General features: G+C 48.7%; 1 long non-coding RNA gene across 1 annotated transcript; it reads left to right on the top strand.

Moving 5' to 3' along the window:
* Window positions 1-5442: 5442 nt before the first annotated feature.
* Window positions 5443-12514, top strand: LOC147114403 (uncharacterized). Its single transcript, XR_015079419.1, has 2 exons — window positions 5443-6208; window positions 10345-12514. It is a non-coding gene; the product is annotated as an uncharacterized LOC147114403 (long non-coding RNA).
* Window positions 12515-21000: the final 8486 nt, after the last annotated feature.

Here is a 21000-nt window from a genome sequence, read left to right on the forward strand (position 1 = left end):
GTGAACAATGCCCCCGGTCTCGCCGGGTCTGTGAACAATGCCCCCAGTCTGTGAACAATGCCCCCGGTCTCGCCGGGTCTGTGAACAATGCCCCCGGTCTCGCGGGTCTGTGAACAATGCCCCCGGTCTCGCCGGGTCTGTGAACAATGCCCCCGGTCTCGCCGTGTCTGTGAACAATGCCCCCGGTCTCGCCGGGTCTGTGAACAATGCCCCCGGTCTGTGAACAATTCCCCCGGTCTCACCGGGTCTGTGAACAATGCCCCCGGTCTCGCGGGTCTGTGAACAATGCCCCCGGTCTCGCCGGGTCTGTGAACAATGTCTCCGGTCTCGCCGGGTCTGTGATCAATGCCCCCGGTCTCGCCGGGTCTGTGAACAATGCCCCCGGTCTCGCCAGGTCTGTGAACAATGCCCCCGGTCTCACCGGGTCTGTGAACAATGCCCTCGGTCTCGCGGGTCTGTGACCAATGTCCCCGGTCTTGCCGGATCTGTGAACAATGCCCCTGGTCTCGCCAGGTCTGTGAACAATGCCCCCGGTCTCGCCGGGTCTGTGAACAATGCCCCCAGTCTCGCTGGGTCTGTGAACAATGCCCCCGGTCTGTGAACAATGCCCCCGGTCTCGCCGGGTCTGTGAACAATGCCCCCGGTCTCGCGGGTCTGTGAACAATGCCCCCGGTCTCGCCGGGTCTGTGGACAATGCCCCCGGTCTGTGAACAATGCCCCCGGTCTCGCCGGGTCTGTCAACAATGCCCCCAGTCTCGCGGGTCTGTGAACAATTCCCCCGGTCTCGCCGGGTCTGTGAACAATGCCCCCGGTCTCGCCGGGTCTGTGACCAATGTCCCCGGTCTCGCCGGGTCTGTGATCAATGCCCCCGGTCTCGCGTGTCTGTGAACAATACCCCCGGTCTCGCCGGGTCTGTGAACAATGCCCCCGGTCTCGCCGGTTCTGTGAACAATGCCCCCGGTCTCGCCGGGTCTGTGATCAATGCCCCTGGTCTCGCCGGGTCTGTGAACAATGCCCCCGGTCTCGCCGGGTCTGTGAACAATGCCCCCGGTCTCGCCGGGTCTGTGAACAATGCCCCCGGTCTGTGAACAATGCCCCCGGTCTCGCCGGGTCTGTGAACAATGCCCCCGGTCTCGCGGGTCTGTGAACAATGCCCCTGGTCTCGCCGGGTCTGTGAACAATGCCCCCGGCCTGTGAACAATGCCCCTGGTCTCGCCGGGTCTATGAACAAATCCCCCAGTCTCGCGGGTCTGTGAACAATGCCCCCGGTCTCGCCGGGTCTGTGAACAATGCCCCCGGTCTCGCCGGGTCTGTGACCAATGTCCCCGGTCTCGCCGGGTCTGTGATCAATGCCCCCGGTCTCGCGGGTCTGTGAACAATACCCCCGGTCTCGCCGGGTTTGTGAACAATGCCCCCGGTCTGTGAACAATGCCCCCGGTCTCGCGCGTCTGTGAACAATACCCCCGGTCTCGCCGGGTCTGTGAACAATGCCCCCGGTCTCGCCGGGTCTGTGAACAATGCCCCCGGTCTGTGAACAATGCCCCCGGTCTCGCGGGTCTGTGAACAATGCCCCTGGTCTGTGAACAATGCCCCCGGTCTCGCCGGGTCTGTGAACAATGCCCCCGGTCTCGCGGGTCTGTGAACAATGCCCTGGGTCTCTCCGGGTCTGTGAAAAATGCCCCCGGTCTCGCCGGGTCTGTGAACAATGCCCCCGGTCTGTGAACAATGACCCCGGTCTCGCCGGGTCTGTGAACAATGCCCCCGGTCTGTGAACAATGCCCCCGGTCTCGCCGGGTCTGTGACCAATGCCCCGGGTCTGTGAACAATGCCCCCGGTCTCGCCGGGTCTGTGAACAATGCCCCCGGTCTCGCCGGGTCTGTGACCAATGCCCCCGGTCTGTGACCAATGCCCTGGTTCTCTCCGGGTCTGTGACCAATCCCTCGGATCTCTCTATGTCTGTCACGCCTCATTCTTTCCATTCACAAATCTCACTTCTGCCATTTCTCTAATCCTGACGGGATGTTTATTCAGAATTCTCTCTGGGTTCCCAGGGATGTCACAGTTGAGCCCGTTTAATCCACGTCCTGTACAATCCCTCGGGATGTGTCAGTGAAGCAGTATTTTATTGCAGTTCTGCTGGTGTTTTTTGTTTGTAAGGCTCTGTCAGGTGCAGTGAATAATATCGACTGGGATCGTTCCTCCAGTGACAGGGAAGTGCTGATTGGTGGGTAGCTGTTGAGTGTTTCTTTATAAGTTTCTTATTATATTTTAAGTTTATTTCTGCTAAATGACCTCCATAGTCTGGTAAATAGAGGCATGGCAGGGCAGCTCAGCCCCGTGATTTGCACATCCTGGGCCCTGTGGGATATTCTGGAGGCTTCTTGCGACCTGGACGACCACGTGTGCAGGAAGTGTCGCCAACTGCAGCAACTCGAACTCCGTGTTTTGGAGCTTGAGCGGCAGCTGGACTCACTACAGTGCATCCGCGAGGCTGAGAAATACTTGGAAAGCACGTTTCTAGAAGTAGTCACCCCGCAGCCTCAGAATGTGCAGGCAGTGAGGGAATGGGTGACCACCAGACAGAGAAGGAGGACCAGGCAGGTAGGGCAGGAATCCCGAGTGTGCATCTCGCTCGCTAACCGGTTCACAGTTCTGGAAACTGGTGGGGGTGATGGTTCCTCTGGGGAGAGCAGCCAGAGCCAAGGACACGGCACCACGGGTGGTTCAGCTGCACAGGGGGGGAGGAAGAAGAGTGGAAGAGCAATAGTGATCAGGGATTCATTGGTTAGGGGAACAGATTGGCATTTCTGTGGACGCAGACGTGACTCCAGGATGGTATGTTGCTTCCCTGGTGCCAACTTCAAGGATGTCACTGAGCAGCTGCAGGACACTCTGAGGGGGGAGGGTGAACAGTCAGAGGTCGTTGTCCATATCAGTACCAATGACATAGGCAGAAAGAGGGATGAGGTCCTGCAGGCATACTATAGGGAGCTAGGAAAGAGATTAAAAAGCAGAACCACAAAAGTAGTAATCTCCGGATTACTCCTGGTGCCACGTGCTAGTGAGTACAGGAATAGGAGGATAGAACAGATGAATGCGTGGCTGGAGAGATGGTGCAGGAGGAAGGGCTTTAGATTCCTGAGGCATTGGAACCATTTCTGGGGAAGGTGGGACCTGTACAAGCCGGATAGGTTACACCTCAACAGAGCCAGGACCAATATTCTCACGGGGAGGTTTGCTGGTGCTGTTGGGGAGGGTTTAAACTAGCTTGGCTGAGGGATGGGCACCGGCATATAGTAGAAAATAGGAATAAGGTGCATAAAAGAGTGAGTGTGTTGGATAGTACTAGAGAAGAAAGTAGTACTAGCGGCGGTAAAAGTACCATATTAGATAGGAGCAGACTAAGAAAGACTACGAAAAATTCAAAAATGGGTTTAGAATGCATGTACGTAAATGCACAAAGTGTGGTGAATAAGGTTGGTGAGCTATAAGCACAATTAGCCGCGTGGCAATATGATGTTGTGGCAATAACGGAAACATGGCTTAAAAATGGTGAGGACTGGGCACTTAATATTCAAGGGTACAAGGTGTTCAGAAAAGATAGGGAAGGAAAAAAGGGAGGTGGGTGGCAGCGCTGATTAAGGAAGACATTGTAGTGTTGGAAAGGGAGGATGTTCTTGAGGGGACAAGGACAGAATCCATTTGGTTAGAGTTGAGGAGCAAAAAGGGTATCATCACACTATTGGGGGTATTCTATAGGCCTCCAAATAGTGAGAGGGAGGTAGAGGAGCAAATCTGCAGGGAAATCGCAGAGATATGCAAGAGCTATAGAGTGGTGATATTGGGGGACTTTAATTACCCAAATATCAATTGGGATAATGCTCAGGTAAAGGGAAAGGAGGGGCGGAATTTCTGAAATGTGTTCAGGAGAATTTCCTTGACCAGTATGTTCTTGGCCCAACTAGGAAGGAGGCACAATAACAACAGAAAATGCTGGAAAAACTCAGCAGGCCAGGCAACATCCGTGGAGAGAAAATAGAGTCAACGTTTCGGGGCAAACCCTTTGTCAAGACTGGAAAAGCACAGGAAATGAAATAGATTAAAAGGTCAGGCTGGGAGAAAACAAAAGAGAAGTGAAGAGACATTAAGAGGTATTCAAAACGAGACGAGATGGTGATAGGACTAGTGGAGACAAAAGACAGCTCTAGATTAGGTGTGAAATGTGCTGGCAGAATGAGAGACAGCTGCCATGTGGGAGAGAGAAAAAATGGGGGGGAGGAAAGGCCAAAACAAAGGTGTGGATAAAAAATAAGTAAAAATGTAATGGGGGCCGAGGTTATGATCTGATATTGTTGAACTCGATATTGAGTCCGGAAGGCTGTAAAGTGCTTAATCGGAAGATGAGGTGCTGTTCCTCGAGCTTACGCTGAGCTTCCGTGGAACAATGCAAGAGCCCGAGTACAGTGAGGTTTGAGTGGGAATGGGGCGGTGAATTAAAATGACAGACGACCGGAAGCTCGGGGTCATCCTTACGGACTGAACGGAGGTGTTCCGCAAAGCGGTCACCCAATCTGCATTTGATCTCCCCAATGTAGAGGAGACCGCATCGTGAGCAGCGAATACAGTATACTAGATTGCAAGAAGTGCAAGTTACTCGCTGTTTCACCTGGAAGGGGTGTTTGGGGTCCTGGACAGTGGGAAGGGGGGAGGCATAAGGGCAGGTGTTGCATCTCCTGCGCTTGCACGGGAAGGTGCCAGGCAAAGGGGAAAGGGTGCTGGGGGTGATAGAGGAGTGGACTAGGGTGTCTCGGAGGGAGTGGTCCCTACAGAATGCTGAAAGGGGAGGGGAGGGGAAGATGCGTTTGGTGGTGGGATCACTTTGGAGATGGTGGAAATGGCGGAGGATGATCCGATGAATGTGGAAGCTGGTGGGGTGAAAGGTGAGGACAAGGGGAACCCTATCATGGTTCTGGGAGGGAGGGGAAGGGGTGAGAGCAGAAGTGCGGGAAATGGAACGGACATGGTCAAGGGCCGTGTCAACCACGGAGGAGGGGAATCCTCGATGAGGAAAAAGGAAGACATGTCAGAAGCACTGGTATGGAAGGTGGCATCGTCAGAACAGATGCGGCGGAGACGGAGAAACTGGGAGAATGGAATAGAGTCCTTACAGGAGGTGGGGTGGGAGGAAGTGTAGTCCAGGTAGCTGTGGGAGTCAGTGGGCTTGTAGTGAATGTTGGTCAATAACCTATCCGCAGAGATGGAGACAGAGAAGTCGAGGAAGGGAAGGGAAGAGTCGGAGATGGACCATGTGAAGGTGAGGGAAGGGTGTGAGGAAATCTACATGATATAAGGGGTTAATTTCAAGTTCTTGCTGGGTAAAAGTTTTCAGATTTGACACAGGTAAAAAGTCGATGTGTAACTAGAGCTATTGCACATACCTGGATTACAGCCAAGAACAGATGTCTGCCCACCTAATGAGAATGTAGAAGTGAAACAATGGGTTCCGGTTGAAGTACCCAGTGACCTAATAATCATGTATCTGGAGACTAGGTCTAACAAGTTAAGATTAAGGAGGACCTCCGGTTACACGATTCATATCCTGTTATATCTTAACCGTTGACTTATGTGTCCAGGATCCTTCTGTCAATATGTCATAAGACCTAATGATTAATCTAAAATGTATCCTGATTGAGGAACAAAGGAATGTCAATCTAACTTGTTTGTTACACTGTATAAATATGGAACGCTTACGCTGTATCATTGGAATAGTAGCCTCACCCCTTGAGTGGAGGTACTGATTCCCCTTGCAAGTTAAATAAAAGGCCTGTCCGTCTGACGAATCCAAGTGTGTATTGAGTCATTACCCAGAGCTAAGAAGTAAGGCACTTCTACAATTTGGAGGTTCCACCGAGATGGCTTGCTGTATCAATTGGTGAGTTAACAGACGCCGAGTACGTTGCTCGGTTGGGAAAATCCCATCGGCCGAAGGTGGTGTTTTGCCACATTTTTGGGACTTTCCCTGCCAGAAGCATAGCTGCGCATAGTCTGTTTATTCCATTGGACAGTACTGCCATCGGGTAATTGACTCACAAGGTTCGGAGGTTAAACTGCCGTTGTGACTGCTTCCCTTTCAGAAACGGAACAGAGGACCAGCCATGAGGCGCTGACGCCCCGCGAACAGGATCGTGCAGAAAAGGACTGTATAAAGGTACCAGAGAGAGAAGGTTAAGTCAGGAATTTGATTAACTAAGGAGCTAGCGATTTACTGGAAATTGAACTAGCAAGGTTCCAGCTTGAAGTTAGCTGGGACAAATTGAAGGCCCTTTTTGCTAAAGATTTGGCTAAAGGGAGTAGGGTAGAAGGAGAGAAGAGCTTGAAGTTAGCTGGGACAAATTGAAGGCCCTTTTTGCTAAAGATTTGGCTAAAGGGAATAGGGTAAAAAAAAAGAGAGAAGAGTGGGCGGTTGTCTGAAACACAGTGTCAATGTTTAATGTTTATGAGAGTGAGTATTTAACTACTTGTTATTATCAATCAACTTTGCAGCTTTGTCCAGTAAGGCTGCATAGGTTGGGGATTTAGTAGCACTTTGGTTGTTGTTTAACAAGTGTATTGTTTATTGTTTATTGTTATATGTATTAATGTTTAGTCATGTCTGATCTGTAGAGGCGTCCCACGCAGATCATAGAGTGTTACGGAATTGTTGTATGTTTTAACTAAAATATTTAAGCTGAAAAAAAAAACTGCAGAAGGGGTTGGAAAAGACCCAAGCCGGGGAAGTGAGTCCTGCGGCGGAATGTATGGTTGAGAAAATAGTGATGTCTTTTACATGATCCACTAAGCTATTGTGGATTCAGTACTTTCCCCAGTTAGAAATACCTTCCACGAGGGTTGAGAACTCTCGAGTTTTATACGTATGTATAGTTTATTAATCTGATCTGTAGGGGCGTACAACGCAGATCATGGATTGTCACGGGAGTTTAGATTGTTTTAAGTGAACCATTTAAGCTGCTAAAATGAGTGCTAGCGCCAGTAAGCCACCCGAGAAAGGCACGCCAGCAGCCTTTATGTTAAAGAACTGGTCAATCATCCATTGATCACCTACCAAATTGGTCCAAATGGACTGTAAATAAGACTAGACCCTTTCCCTCAGATAGTCATTTAACATAGAAAGAATTACTTGCCTCAAGAAATGTTTAACGGACAAGAGAGAAATAGAGAACAGCCAGATAAAAAGACTGCCTCTATGTTTGTTGAGTCAGAAGAAAAAAAACAAAAAAAATTAATTACCCCGAAGAAATAGAGGATGAATAGAGGGGAATATAGAGGAAGACGTGGTAGAGTAAGAGGGTATGGACGATCTGGTAATTGTTACAATTGCGGACAACCCGGACATTGGGCAAACCAATGCCCTGCGAAAAATTGTCAGAACCGAACCTCCAATAATGGACCTCCGTTAGAGAATAAAGGTCCTAATTTCACTGTCCATAACCCTTTTTCGGACCAGTCAGGAGGTTACCCTACAAACGGACAGGGATTTAGGAGAAATAGAGATCAGAATTACTGACTGACACCAGCAGCCCCAGGCGCCACAGACCACCAAATGCCCGTTGTTTCTTTAAATTCACGCAGCGAACCTGAAATTAAAATGCAAATAGCTGGGAGACCTATGTCATTTTAGTAGATACAGGAGCAACCTTTTCGGTGTTAGGGAAAGGATATTCTGAAGGAATGCCTATTAATGGGAAAAAGACCCCGATAGCTGGATTGGCTGGAATACTACAATGCTTGAATCAATCGACTCCCCTCACAGTAAAAGTAGAAGAATTTGAGGAAGAACACTCCTTTCTGTTATCAGGAGATGTCTCTATGAATTTATGTGGAAGAGACTTGCTGTGCAAAATGAATGCTACAATCATTTGCTCCCCATCAGGAGTAGTGGTAGAAATCCAAGTAGATAAGGCATATGAGTACCCAGTAACAGAAATAAAACACCCTGGCCTAGAAATTCAGTGCCCTTAGCACCGATTTTGCGGCGCTAGAGGGCCTAGCGCTGCAATTGGCGCCGGTTCCTAAATTGCCTGGGGCCCTTCCGCGGCGGTAGACCGGTAGCGCTGCGCCGGCACCGATGACGTCATCGGTGTGTGCAGCGTCCCGGTTGCCGTGGTAACCCGGCCCCAAGCCGAAATTCAGTTGCGGCCGCCTCACCAGTGGCAGCCGCAACTAAGACTCCGGCAAACGAGTGTTGCCGGAGTCTGCGCCGGCGCTTTAAGGAGGCGCGGCGGCCGGCCGCTTTCCCGCCGGCCGCCTGCCCGCAGCTCCCTCCCCGGACTTCTCCCCCCCACCCCCCGGAACAGATGCAAGCCCGGCACTTGTCCGAGGTGCCGGGCTCATTTTTGCAGAGATTTGCGCGGGCCGCGGCCGGGTGCAGGCAGCTCCTCCTTAACGGAAGGAGGAGGCCTGCACTTCCCGAGCCTGCCGCACCGCAGCGGGCGCCGCAGCGCCGGAATAGCGCCGCAATGCGGTGCGTTGCGCCAGTTTTCAGGCGCTAAAACCCTTCAGTAGCGCCGGCAGCCGTTTGGGCGCGGCGCTACTGAATTTTTGGCGCGCGCAAAGGGACTTAGCGCCGGCGCTAACTTCCGGCGCTAAAGCCCTGGCGCAGCGCAAACTCAATTTCTAGGCCCCTGTTCTTTACGCATGGGAAATTGCCGACCCAAGTTTGAGTCCCAAACTTGTCAGTCTGTTAGGAGCATGGGGATTCGTTACAAGCTCCATAAAACAATACCAGGAATCCCTGAAACTAGGGAAATGGCATCCAAAATTGCACTGCACGGCCTGCTATGACAAAACAGGACAAGATTATCAGCCGTTTTTAAATTTAAAATACCTCCTAACTATTAGACTGCACAGCCCTATAAAGTTACAATTAATCCAGCTGCACCATTACCCAAAAGGTCACAGTATCCATTGTCAGAGAAAGCAGAAAAAGGAATTGAGCCAGTGATGGAATCATTGTTAAAACAGGGAGTTAACGCCGGATGGAATAAAGGTCGTTTGCAACATATCGTTGCCAAAAACTAAAAGAGAAATGAAGCATTTTCTAGGAATGACTGGCTATTGTAGACAATGGATATTGAACTATTCAGAAATAACCAGACATGAGCATGACAAATTTGGAAAATTCGCGGTTACCTGACTTCCTCGGGAACCCAGATTAAAAATGCACAAGAAGTGCAAAATCTTTTACTAGCTATTCAGAGACGTAAACAGATTGCAATTATTAAGTGCCAAGCGCACACGGGGCATTTAGACAAGGTTGCGCTTGGAAACGCTGCTGCAGATAGCGCTGCTAAGTCAGTAGCTATATCAAGTACTGAACGACAAGTTTCAGCCTTCCCTGTTAGGGAAAAGCCAGAGATACCGCAGCCCCCGTCCTTAGATGATGTGCTGACCCATCAAGATAGGGCCAGTTCTGATGAAGTAAAGGAATGGGTTGTTAATCATTGTTTTAAAAAAAAACACTGACGGCTTATGGGTTCATCATGACGGCCGCATGGTGGCACCCAAATCATTACTATCACCAATTGCCCGATGTGTTCATAAATTCACCCATGCGGGCAAAAGGGGGATGGCGGACTATATCCTCAAGACCTGGTATGCACCAGGAATCTCAAAGTTGGCAAAACAAATATGTGAAAATTGTACTATCTGCCAGACCATGAATGCAGGAAAAAAAATAAAGAAGGTACAGCCCGCATCCCATCCAAACCCCATGGGTCCTTTTGTACACTTGCAAATGGATTTTATTGAACTACCTGTGTGTATGAGCTTTAAATATGTATTAGTTATTGTTGATATGTTTTCAAGATGGATTGAAGCGTTTCCTTGTAGAAAGAGTGACGCCACTACTGTTGCTAAATGTTTATTGAAGGACATTGTACCGCGCTTTGGGATACCAGCAAAACTGTCAAGTGACAATGGGTCCCATTTTATGGGAACAGTGATTAAGGAACTATGCAAAGCCTTACAGATTAACCAGCACCTCCATTGCAGTTATCATCCACAGTCGGCTGGACTAGTGGAAAGATATAACGGGATGCTGAAAAACAAGCTTGCAAAACTGTGTAAAGAAACTGGACTTAAATGGGTTGATTTGTTACCCATAGCTTTAATGACAATGCGGTCTGCTACCAACAGAACTACAGGATTGTCGCCTCACGAGATCGTCATGGGAAGACCACAAAGATTGCCCTTTTCGGCACCTTTAACAGCTAAATAAATGGACATTCATAAAATGGAGGAAGATATGTTGAGTTATTGCATTGCACTAACCAAATGCATTTCTAGTTTCCATCAACAGGTGAAGGAAGCCCAGGTCGATCCCGCTGAAGGAAAGTGCCATACTTTCGAGCCAGGAGATAACGTCTACATAAAAATCTTCAAGCGAAAGAATAGCCTTCAACCCAGATTTGAGGGACCCTTCCAAGTACTCCTGACCACAAACACCGCTGTAAAAGTAAAGGAGCGACCAACATGGATACACGTGTCCCATTGTAAGAAGGCATCAGTTGAAGACGATACACTGCCAAGATGAACTGGATTTGGACTCTAATAAGACTGTCCCCTTTGTTAACGATAATTGAAACTGCCATATTGATTTATCAGATCCCCTGAAGGGCAAACCATGCATAGAAGAATGTGTACTTTTAAACAGTGATTTCTTTTATATTATATGCTATAACGAGACTATGAAGGTTCAGCTTCAGGATCACACTATGCAGGTACCCCCGTATCAACCCCTGAGTCTTAGGATTAGGCAGAATAAGATAGTAGAAGAAGATAGTGGACAGAAGCTTGATAAGCTATGGGTCACATGCCGTGATACTGTATTACCAAGTGACAAAACTGCGAACGGAGGGGTTATCTGCAATGGTAATTCAAGGGGAGGACTGGCCCTGACAGCTAAGTCAATGTTTTGTGACAATCCTTTTCATAACTATCATCAAGTTATCTGTACGCTAAAAGACAGAACCTTGCCAAATGCTGGATATGCAGCCACATCCCTGTGCATGCAGAGGGTGGAATACCTCTAAGGCCCATTCCCTTCGAAATAGAAGAGATGGTAGGGTGGTTATTACAGTCTAATACCACCTGGAATAAGGAGGCAGCCAGTACATTTCAGACCCAAAATAGTTTAAACCCAGATCAGTTGGAAAATGAATGGAAAGATGCAGGATACAACCTTATAAAATTTAAAGGGTGGTTTCATCCCCAATATGATAATCGAAGGAATCCAGAGAGTCTATTAGTGCATACCCTTGGTTACCACAAAATTGGACTGGGTCATGTTATTTGGGATATGTAGTGCCCTATATACATCATATTTCATCTTTGGATAGCCACCCTGGGACACGAGTAAAACGAGCCATTACAGAAACTGAAAGGTTCTTTGCTATAGCATTTCCCTGGTATGGAACAGGGAAGCTAGCAAGAGAATCTATAAACATGGCAGCAGTGTTGGAACAAATAGCCAATGATAAACGCAGAAATGGTGGCTTTGCGCACTGTTGCTTTACAAAACCGCATGGCTCTGGACTAATTGTTGGCAAAAGGGGGCACATGTGCAATCATAAAAACCGAATGTTGCACCTATATCCCAGATAGCTCAGAAAATATCACCAATCTGGTAAACCACATAAAGGAGGCTGTAGAGAAACTACGTCAACCTGAACCATGGTCCATGTGGGATTGGATTTCAGGAAGGGGAGGAACACTAGGAAAGCAAATTTTGGAAGCTTTTATCGCAATTGTGATGATAATAATTTTAATTAGTTTATTGATTGGTTGTTTAAAATTATTGTGTACAAAAGTCCTTTCCTTATTAACGTCAACTCCTCCAGTATCAATGATGTCTGAATATGAGGATATTAAGGGTGAGACCTTTGATGTAGAGTTTTTTAAACTTAGCGAAATAGATTGTCCTTAGAAAGGACAAAAGGGGGGAATGAGGAAATCTACATGATATAAGGGGTTAATTTCAAGTTCTTGCTGGGTAAAAGTTTTCAGATTTGACACAGGTAAAGAGTCGATGTGTAACTAGAGCTATTGCACATACCTGGATTACAGCCAAGAACAGATGTCTGCCCACCTAATGAGAATGTAGAAGTGAAACAATGGGTTCCGGTTGAAGTACCCAGTGACCTAATAATCATGTATCTGGAGACTAGGTCTAACAAGTTAAGATTAAGGAGGACCTCCGGTTACACGATTCATATCCTGTTATATCTTAACCGTTGACTTATGTGTCCAGGATCCTTCTGTCAATATGTCATAAGACCTAATGATTAATCTAAAATGTATCCTGATTGAGGAACAAAGGAATGTCAATCTAACTTGTTTGTTACACTGTATAAATATGGAACGCTTACGCTGTATCATTGGAATAGTAGCCTCACCCCTTGAGTGGAGGTACTGATTCCCCTTGCAAGTTAAATAAAAGGCCTGTCCGTCTGACGAATCCAAGTGTGTATTGAGTCATTACCCAGAGCTAAGAAGTAAGGCCCTTCTACAGGTGGAAATTGGAGGCAAAGTGAATGAAATTGTCTAGTTCAGGGCGAGAGCAGGAAACGGCACCGATACAGTCACCAATGTACCAGAAAAAGAGGTGAGGGAGGGGACCCGAGTAGGACTGGAACAAAGCGTGTTCCACATATCCCACGAAAAGGCAGGCATAGCTAGGACCCATGTGGGTACCCATAGCAACACCTTTGATTTGGAGGAAATGAGTGGAGTTAAAGGAGAAGTTGTTCAATGTGAGAACAAGTTCAGCCAGGCGGAGGAGGGTAGTGGTGGATGGGGACTGGTCGGGCCTCTGTTCAAGGAAGAAGCGGAGCGCCCTCAGGCCATCCTGGTGGGGGATGGAGGTGTAGAGGGATTGTACGTCCATGGTGAAAAGGAGACGGTTGGGGCCAGGAAACTGGAAACTGTTAAAGTGGCGGAGGGCGTCAGAAGAGTTGCGGATGTAGGTGGGAAGAGACTGGACAAGGGGAGAAAAGATAGAGTCGAGATAGGAAGAAATAAGTTCGGTGGGGCAAGGACAGGCTGAAACGATGGGTCTACCAGGGCAGTCCTGTTTGTGGATCTTGGGAAGGAGGTAGAGGCGGGCTGTGCGGGGTTGGGGAACTATGAGGTTGGTGGCCGCAGGGGGGAAGATCTCCAGAGGAGATGAGGTCAGTGACAGTCTTGGAAACGGTGGTTTGATGTTCGGTAGTGGGGTCATGGTCCAGGTGGAGGTAGGAGGAGGTGTCGGAGAGTTGGCGTTCAGCTTCCGCTAGGTAGAGGTCGGTGCGCCAAACAACAACAGCACCACCCTTGTCAGCAGGTTTAATGACAATGTCAGGGTTGGATCTAAGAGAATGGAGTGCTGCAAGTTCAGAGGGAGGTAGGTTGGAGTGAGTGAGGGGAGCAGAGAAATGGAGACGGCCGATGTCACGGCGGCAGTTAGCGATGAAAAGATCTAGAGAGGGTAGGAGGCCAGGGGGAGGGGTCCAGGTAGAACGGGAATTCTGAAAGCGGGAGAAAGGGTCAGCTGTAGGAAGCAGGTATTACTGGATCTGGTGCTGGGGAATGAGGTGGGCCAGGTCGACCAAGTGTCTGTGGGAGAACACTTGGGTACAAGTGATCATCGTATCATAAGATTTAGATTAGCAATGGAGAGGAGCAAGGAACAATCTAGAGTGGAACTTCTAAACTGGAATAGGGCTAATTTCAGTGGGATGCGAAAGGTTATAGCCAGGGTAAAATGGAACAAAGACTGACAGGAAAAACTGTAACGGAACAATGGGAGATCTTTAAGGAGGAGATGTTCCAAGTACAGGCTAGGTACATTCCAACAAGAGGGAAGGGTAAGGGAACCAAAGCAAGGGCTCCTTAGATGATGAGGGAGATAGAGAAGATGATGAAACAAAAAAAGGTGTATGATGCATGTCAGGTGAATTCTTCAAGGGAGAACCAGACCAAATACAATAAGTTGAGAGGGGAAGTGAAGATGAAAATAAGATTGGCAAAGAGAGAATATGAGAGTAGAATGGCGGTTAACATAAAAGGGAACCCAAAAATCTTCTACCGGCATGTAAACAGTAAGCGGGTAATAAGAGGCGGGGTAGAGCCTATTAGGGACAAAGAAGATGATATATGCTTAGAGGTGCAGGGCAAGGCTGAATACTCAATGGGTACTTTGTATTGGTGTTTACTAAGGAGGTGGATGCTGAAAAATATCGGTAGAAGTGGAAAAGGTAGAAGCAATGGAAGGGGTGAAACTTGATAGACAGGATGTACTCGAAAGGTTGGGTATGCTTAGAGTGGATAAGTCGCCTGGTGCAGATGGCTTGCATTCCAGGTTGCTAAGGGAATTGGGGGAGGAGCTGGCGGAAGGGCTTGCCATAATTTTCCAACCTTCCCTAGATGCAGGGGAGGTGCCTGAGGATTGGAAAGTGGCAAATGTGACACCATTGTTCAGGAAAGGATGTAAGGATAATCCTAGTAACTACAGGCTGGTCAGTTTAACATCAGTGGTGGGGAAAGTTTTAGAAACAATAATCAAGGAAAAAATTAACAGGCATTTGGAGAGGTTTAAGCTAATTAAGGAGAGCCAACACAGATTTGTAAAAGTGTTTGACTAATCTAATTGAATTTTTTGATGAAGTAACAGGGAGAATTGATGAAGGGAATGCAATGGATGTTGTCTACATGGATTTTAGGAAGGCGTTTGACAAAGTACCACATAGAAGGCTGGTTAACAAAATTGAGGTTCGTGGAATAGGTGGGTCAGTGACAGCTTGGATAAGGAATTGGCTTTAGGACAGAAAACAGCGAGTTGTGGTAAATGGCTGTTTTTCAGACTGGAGGATGGTAGACAGTGGTGTTCCCCAAGGGTCAGTGCTGGGGCCACTGCTTTTTTTGATATATATATATATATATAAATGACTTGGATATTGGAATACAGAGTAGAATTTCTAATTTTGCCGATGACACTAAACTTGGGGGTGTGGCAAACAGTGATGATGATACCAATCGACTGCAACAGGACATAGAAAGGCTAGCAGAATGGGCAGACAAGTGGCAGATGGAATTTAATACAGAGAAGTGTGAGGTGATGCATTTTGGCAGAAGGAACAGGGAGAGGCAATATACACTTAATGGCACAGTTTTAAAGAGTGTGCAGGGACAGAGGGACCTGGGAATTAATCTGCATAGGTCCCTGAAGGTGGCAGGACATGTCGAATGAGTGGTTAGCAAAGCATATGGGATCTTGGGCTTCATAAATAGAGGTATTGAGTACAAAAGTAGAGAAGTTATGCTGAACATTTATAAAGTGCTGATTGGGCCACAACTGGAGTATTGCGTCCAGTTCTGGTCACCACACTTTAGGAAGGATGTGAAGGCCCTTGAGAGGGTGCAGAGGAGATTTACCAGAATGGTTCTGGGGACGGGGGGATCTTAGCTACAAGGACAGGTTGGAGAAGCTGGATTTGTTTTCATTAGAGCAAAGGAGGTTGAGGGGTGATTTGATAGAGGTGTACAAGATTATGACAGGTTTGGATAGGCTAGACGGGGAAAGGCTGTTCCCACTAGTTGATGGTACAAGGACCAGGGAGACACAGATTTATGGTTTTGGGCAAGAGATACACGGGGGGATGTGAGGAAAAACTTTTTTACGCAGCGAGTGGTGAGGACCTGGAACTCGCTGCTTACGGAAGTGGTGGAAGCGGAGACACTCAGGAGAAAAATTGAGTAGCGCCCCCTTTGAATTAGCGTCCCGAAAAGGTTAGCGCCCCCCCCCGGCCGATTTTCCCAGGAAGCGCCCCGAGAGGGAGGAGGGGTGCTACTGGAAGTGCCCCGTGTCCCTCTTGGGGCACTGCAAGACAATATCGCGGGGCTGCGAGTCTAACAGGAGAGTAAAGGCAGCAACTCGGAGTGATAGAGCTCGAAACAAAGGTTTTATCTCAAGAGGTGTAGAATAAAGAAACCAAGAGGTAATGATGATGGATCTATAATAAAAACCTTAATAAAACCTCAGTTAGATACTGAGTGCAGTGTTGGGCTCCGCACTATCGGAAGGATGTTGGGGCTTTCGAGAGGGGACAGCGCAGTCACTGGGAATCTGCCTGCTTTAGGGAAATGCATATAGGAGGAAAGACTGGAAAATTGAGGCTCTTTTCATTTGAACACAGATTCCGAGCGATGTGATAGAAATGTTCACTATTATGAAGGGGTGGGCCAGGGTAGATAGAAGCAAACTGTTTCCAGTAGTCAAGGGGCCATTGATGCAGGATTAAATGTGAGAGATTTGGAACAGAGGGTGGGAGAAAAATCCTCACACAGGGAGTTGTGAGGCTGTGGTTTCACTCCCAGGGTTAGGGGTCGAGGCAGAAACTGTCAACATTGAAGATTAGATTGTAGAGGGGGATGGTGGAAAAGCAATAAAGGGATGTGGGAACAGGGCGGGTAAATGTGATTGGGACTGTTTGATCATGTGGAGGGTGAACATCAACACGGACTGGATGGGCCGAATGGCCTGTTACCGTGCTGTAACTTTGAAGTATTATTGTGTCGGTGAGGCCATTGATTTCAGTTTTCAGGATGACAACATGAATTTCAGAATGTGATCCCAAAACAACTATAAAATCCTAAATTTAATATAATAAAAAGGAATTTAACTTACTGAGTTGCCTTGAAGCAGTGACATTAATCTCAGATAATAAAACAGAAAATGCTGGAGACACTCAGCAGGTCGGGCAGCATTTGTGGAGAGAGAAACCGAGTTAATGTTTCGGGTCGATGACCTTTCACAAAACCTCAGGCCATTCCCAGTTGTCACTTGTGTTTTGAGTTGTTATCTCTTTTGAAACTGTCGATCAGCTTTTCTTAGTCTTAGTTGTGTAATGTGTGACTGCGGCATTCTCAATATTGATGGGCCCAAAGTACATAACTGGGGAGCTGCAGGGACAGAGTGATCTGTGCTTAATCTCTTGTTAACTGGTGAAGAGCTGCAGATTCAGGCAGTGTGTAAATGTGAAGGCAGTCTACAGGCCAGATGGAGCCAGACACTGTAAAGTGTTTCACTCCCATTACCTTCAGAGATTTTACATTAATGGGATCCTGACGTGGAGCAAGAGTTTGCAGGCTTCAAACCATGTGACCAGCTTGTCTATTGCACCTTTAATGAGTGATTGTTGTTTACCCTGCTCATGGCTTAACTTCTTGTACAATGAGAAGAACCTGAAACTTTATCTGGGAGGCTGTCTCTCTCTCTAGTTCCAGTTTTACTCAGCCCGTGACTCAATTACCCTGATTGTTACGTTCACTTTTGTTTTAAGACCTCTTCTCTGAAAACTTGTTTAAAACTAATTGCCATAACGGTTTTACACGAAGCTGCATATTGCCTTCGATGATCTGCTTAATGCATCCCACTTTCCTTAAGAATCATGTTGCCCTGTGTCACTAGTTCCCTCCTCACTCCTGTTACAGTCGTGGTGATGGAGCGGATATGTGGTCGGAAGCTCAGCTCCGGGTCAAAAACCACACCAAGGTAGCGAACAGTTTGGTTCAGCCTCAGACAGGGAGAAGGATGGAGTCAGTGGCTAGGGAACGGAGTTTGTGGTGGGGACTGAAAACAGTGGCTTCCCAATATTGGCCCAGAAATTCGGGTCGGAGGCTTCCCGCGGGTGCAAGCCCCCAGCCTGCACTTACCTACCGCGCTGGCCGTTGAGCTGTGGGCTCGCGTGGGATTCCGATCCTGGGCCTGCTCCAACTGCCGGCGCACAGTGCTTGCGTATCCCAGGGGCGCAGTTAGTTCGAAGTGTCCCTTGGGATCACGTGGGCCATGGGGAGCCAATCGGAGCAGGGAATGCTCCAATCATAAGTTTGACAGGGAGAGCTGTCAAAACTTATAAATACTACGGGCCCCAAAACATCACTAAATCTTCAAATAAATTTTTAAAAAACATCAAATTTTTTAAATAAACTATAAATTACATGAAATAACTATTTTAAACAATACTGTAATTTAAATTTTTGAAAAAAATAATTTTATTTTCTAACGGGGCTAAAAATAAACTTACCTTTCTTTAAATTATTTAAAAATAATAAACCTGTGGAAAAAATGTTTTAATTAATTCACCACTTACCTTGTAAAAAGCAGGCCTTGCGACTGCTTTTTACATGTCTAACTCCTGGAGACTTTCCCTCCTGGGAAAACCTGCAAAAAAAACGTAAGTTTGATGCGCACGCGCTGCCTCTCCCGCGCACGCGTTCGACCTCTGAACCCCTTCGTTCAGGGGAACGGAAGTGCCGGTTTCCCGCGCATGCGCAGTGCATGCAGGAAACCGGCACTTCCATTGGGCCTACGGGTGAGTACCCCGTGCGTACTCACCCGTGGAGACCTGAAGTTCTGGGCCATATTTAACCTGAAGAAAGTTCTGCTCATCCAGTACTGGATGTGGGACAAGCAGCCTGACAATTTAGAGAGAGTGGAGGGGTGGAGAGAGGTAGTGGCGAGGTAGCCCTGGGTGTAGCCAGCGTACATGTGGAAACTGACGTTTCGTTGGGATGGAATGACATTGGACTTAAAGCAGCCGAGGATTCGCGAGCTGGAGTTCAGGACACTGCTTTCTGTTCCACAGACAATGACTTCTTCAGATACACTGCAGATTATGAGAGGAAAGTTTTGTGAGCAATGGCAGACGCACTGATCTTAAAAGCTTCTCAATGGTGCTGTTGAAGGATTTAAATTAATTACTGACATCGATAAATCTGAACTAGTTTGACTTCCTGTAAAGCCAGCCAACATTTCCCTCTGTCAAAATACATGACAGAATATTAGTGCAGCGTGTCGGAATATATCGCCACACTGTTAAATTATTTCACCCGCTCACAGTTACTGAACATTAATATTTTTACTGCCTGCAATTGCAAATGATAAGATCTTTGTTTTTAAGTAACTGGAAGAGTTAATACCAGACAGGTTCCCGGACCCTTGCTTCAGGCACAGACTAAATGCCACATTCAGAAAACTGCAAATGAATGTGCGGACAATCAAATGGCAGGAGTGTCAAACCGCAGCTTTTGATGTGAGAATGGGGAGGAGCCGGAGGCTAGAAATCACTTCACTGGTTGGTGTAATGGGCACTAAACCGTTTAAAATAAGCAGCTCGGTGTTTCTGTGAAAAGGGCAGACACAGGAGTTTGTGTCAGTGTCATATCAGCGTTCAAGGACGAATATCGCATAATTTCTAGGCTCGGGCGTCTGCCCATGGGTCAGACGGCTGGGAGTTCGAGGTGCAGATTAACATCTGGCCCATCAGCAGATGTTGGAATATGACGCTGATCCCAACACTGCAGCAGTGTCGCATTCCCTGCTCTGCCTGTCCATGCGAGCTCCCGTCTCCACTGCGTCAGTGTCTGTGAGGTGTCTGGGGAGGTGTCTGTGGGGTGTGTCTGTGGGGGTGTCTGTGAGGTGTCTATGGGGTGTGTCTGTGGGGGTGTCTGTGAGGTGTCTGTGGAGTGTGTCTGGGGGATGTCTGTGGGGTGTCTGTGGGGGTGTCTGTGGGGGTGTCTGTGAGGTGTCTGTGGGTGTGTCTGTGAGGGTGTCTGTGGGGTGTGTCTGGGGGTGTCTGTGAGGGTGTCTGTGAGGTGTGTCTGTGGGGTGTCTGGGGGGTGCTGTGAGGTGCCTGTGGGGTGTGTCTGGGGGGTGTCTGTGAGGGTGTCTGTGGGGTGTGTCTGGGGGGTGTCTGGAGGGTGTCTGTGGGGGGTGTCTGTGAGGTGTGTCTATGGGGTGTCTGGGGGGTGTCTGTGAGGTGCCTGTGGGGTGTGTCTGGGGGGTGTCTGGTGGGTGTCTGTGGGGGTGTCTGTGAGGTGTGTCTGGGGGGTGTCTGGGGGGTGCCTGTGAGGTGTGTCTGGAGGGTGCCTTGGGGGTGTCTGGGGGGGTGTCGGGGGGGTGTCTGTAGGGGGTGACGGGGGAGTGTCTGTGAGGGTGTCTTGGGGGTGTGTCTGGGGGGTGTATTGGGGGGTGTCTGTGGGGGTGTGTCTGGGGTGTTTTGGGGGGTGTCTGTGGGCTGTGTTTGGGGGGTGTCTGTGGGGTGTGTATGGGGGTTGTCTGAGGGGTGTGTCTGGGGGGTGTCTGTGGGGGTGTGTCTGGGGGGTGTCGGGGGGGTGTCTGTGGGGATGTCTGTGGTGTGTGTCTGTGGGGTGTGTCTGTGGGGTGTGTCTGCGAGGTGTCTGTGGGGTGTGTCTGGGAGTGTCTGTGAGGTGTCTGTGGGGGTGTCTGTGGGGGTGTCTGTGAGGGTGTCTGTGGGGTGTGTCTGGGGGGTGTCTGGGGGGTTTTGGGGGTTGTCTGTGGGGTGTGTCTGGGGGGTGTCTGTGGGGTGTGTCTGAGGGTGTCTGTGGGGTGAGTCTGGGGGGTTTGTCTGGGTGGTGTCGGGGGGGTGTCTGGGGGGTTTGTCTGGGGGGTGTCTGGGGGGTTTGTCTTGGGGGTGTCTGGGGGGCGTCTGGGGGGTGTTTGGGGAGTTTGTCTGGGGGTTTTGTCTGGGGGGTTTGTCTGGGGGGTGTCTGGTGGGGTTTGTCTGGGGGGTTTCTCTGGGGGGTGTTTGGGGAGTTTGTCTGGGGGTTTTGTCTGGGGGGTTTGTCTGGGGGGTGTCTGGTGGGGTGTGTCTGGGGGGTTTGTCTGGGGGGTTTGTCTGGGGGGTGTCTGGGGGGATTTGTCTGTGGGGTGTGTCTGGGGGGTGTCGGGGGTAAGTGCCTGATGGGGAGCCACTCTAACAGATCCCTGTGAGCAATGGCATCTCTGCACAGCTACAGAGTCCAGAGACCCTCGGATTCAGGAAGCCTCTGATTGGCAAATGAGGAAAAGATCGTTCAGGTCGTGCGGACGATCAGGAATTGGGGTTTTCAGCCTTTGGTAATGCCAACCTGAGAGGCCCCCTCATTGAAACTTATAAAATTCTA

The sequence above is a fragment of the Somniosus microcephalus genome, chromosome 8 (assembly GCF_052327205.1).
Source record: "Somniosus microcephalus isolate GS21.2 chromosome 8, FLI_Smic_1.0, whole genome shotgun sequence".
In the NCBI taxonomy this organism is placed as follows: Eukaryota; Metazoa; Chordata; class Chondrichthyes; order Squaliformes; family Somniosidae; genus Somniosus; species Somniosus microcephalus.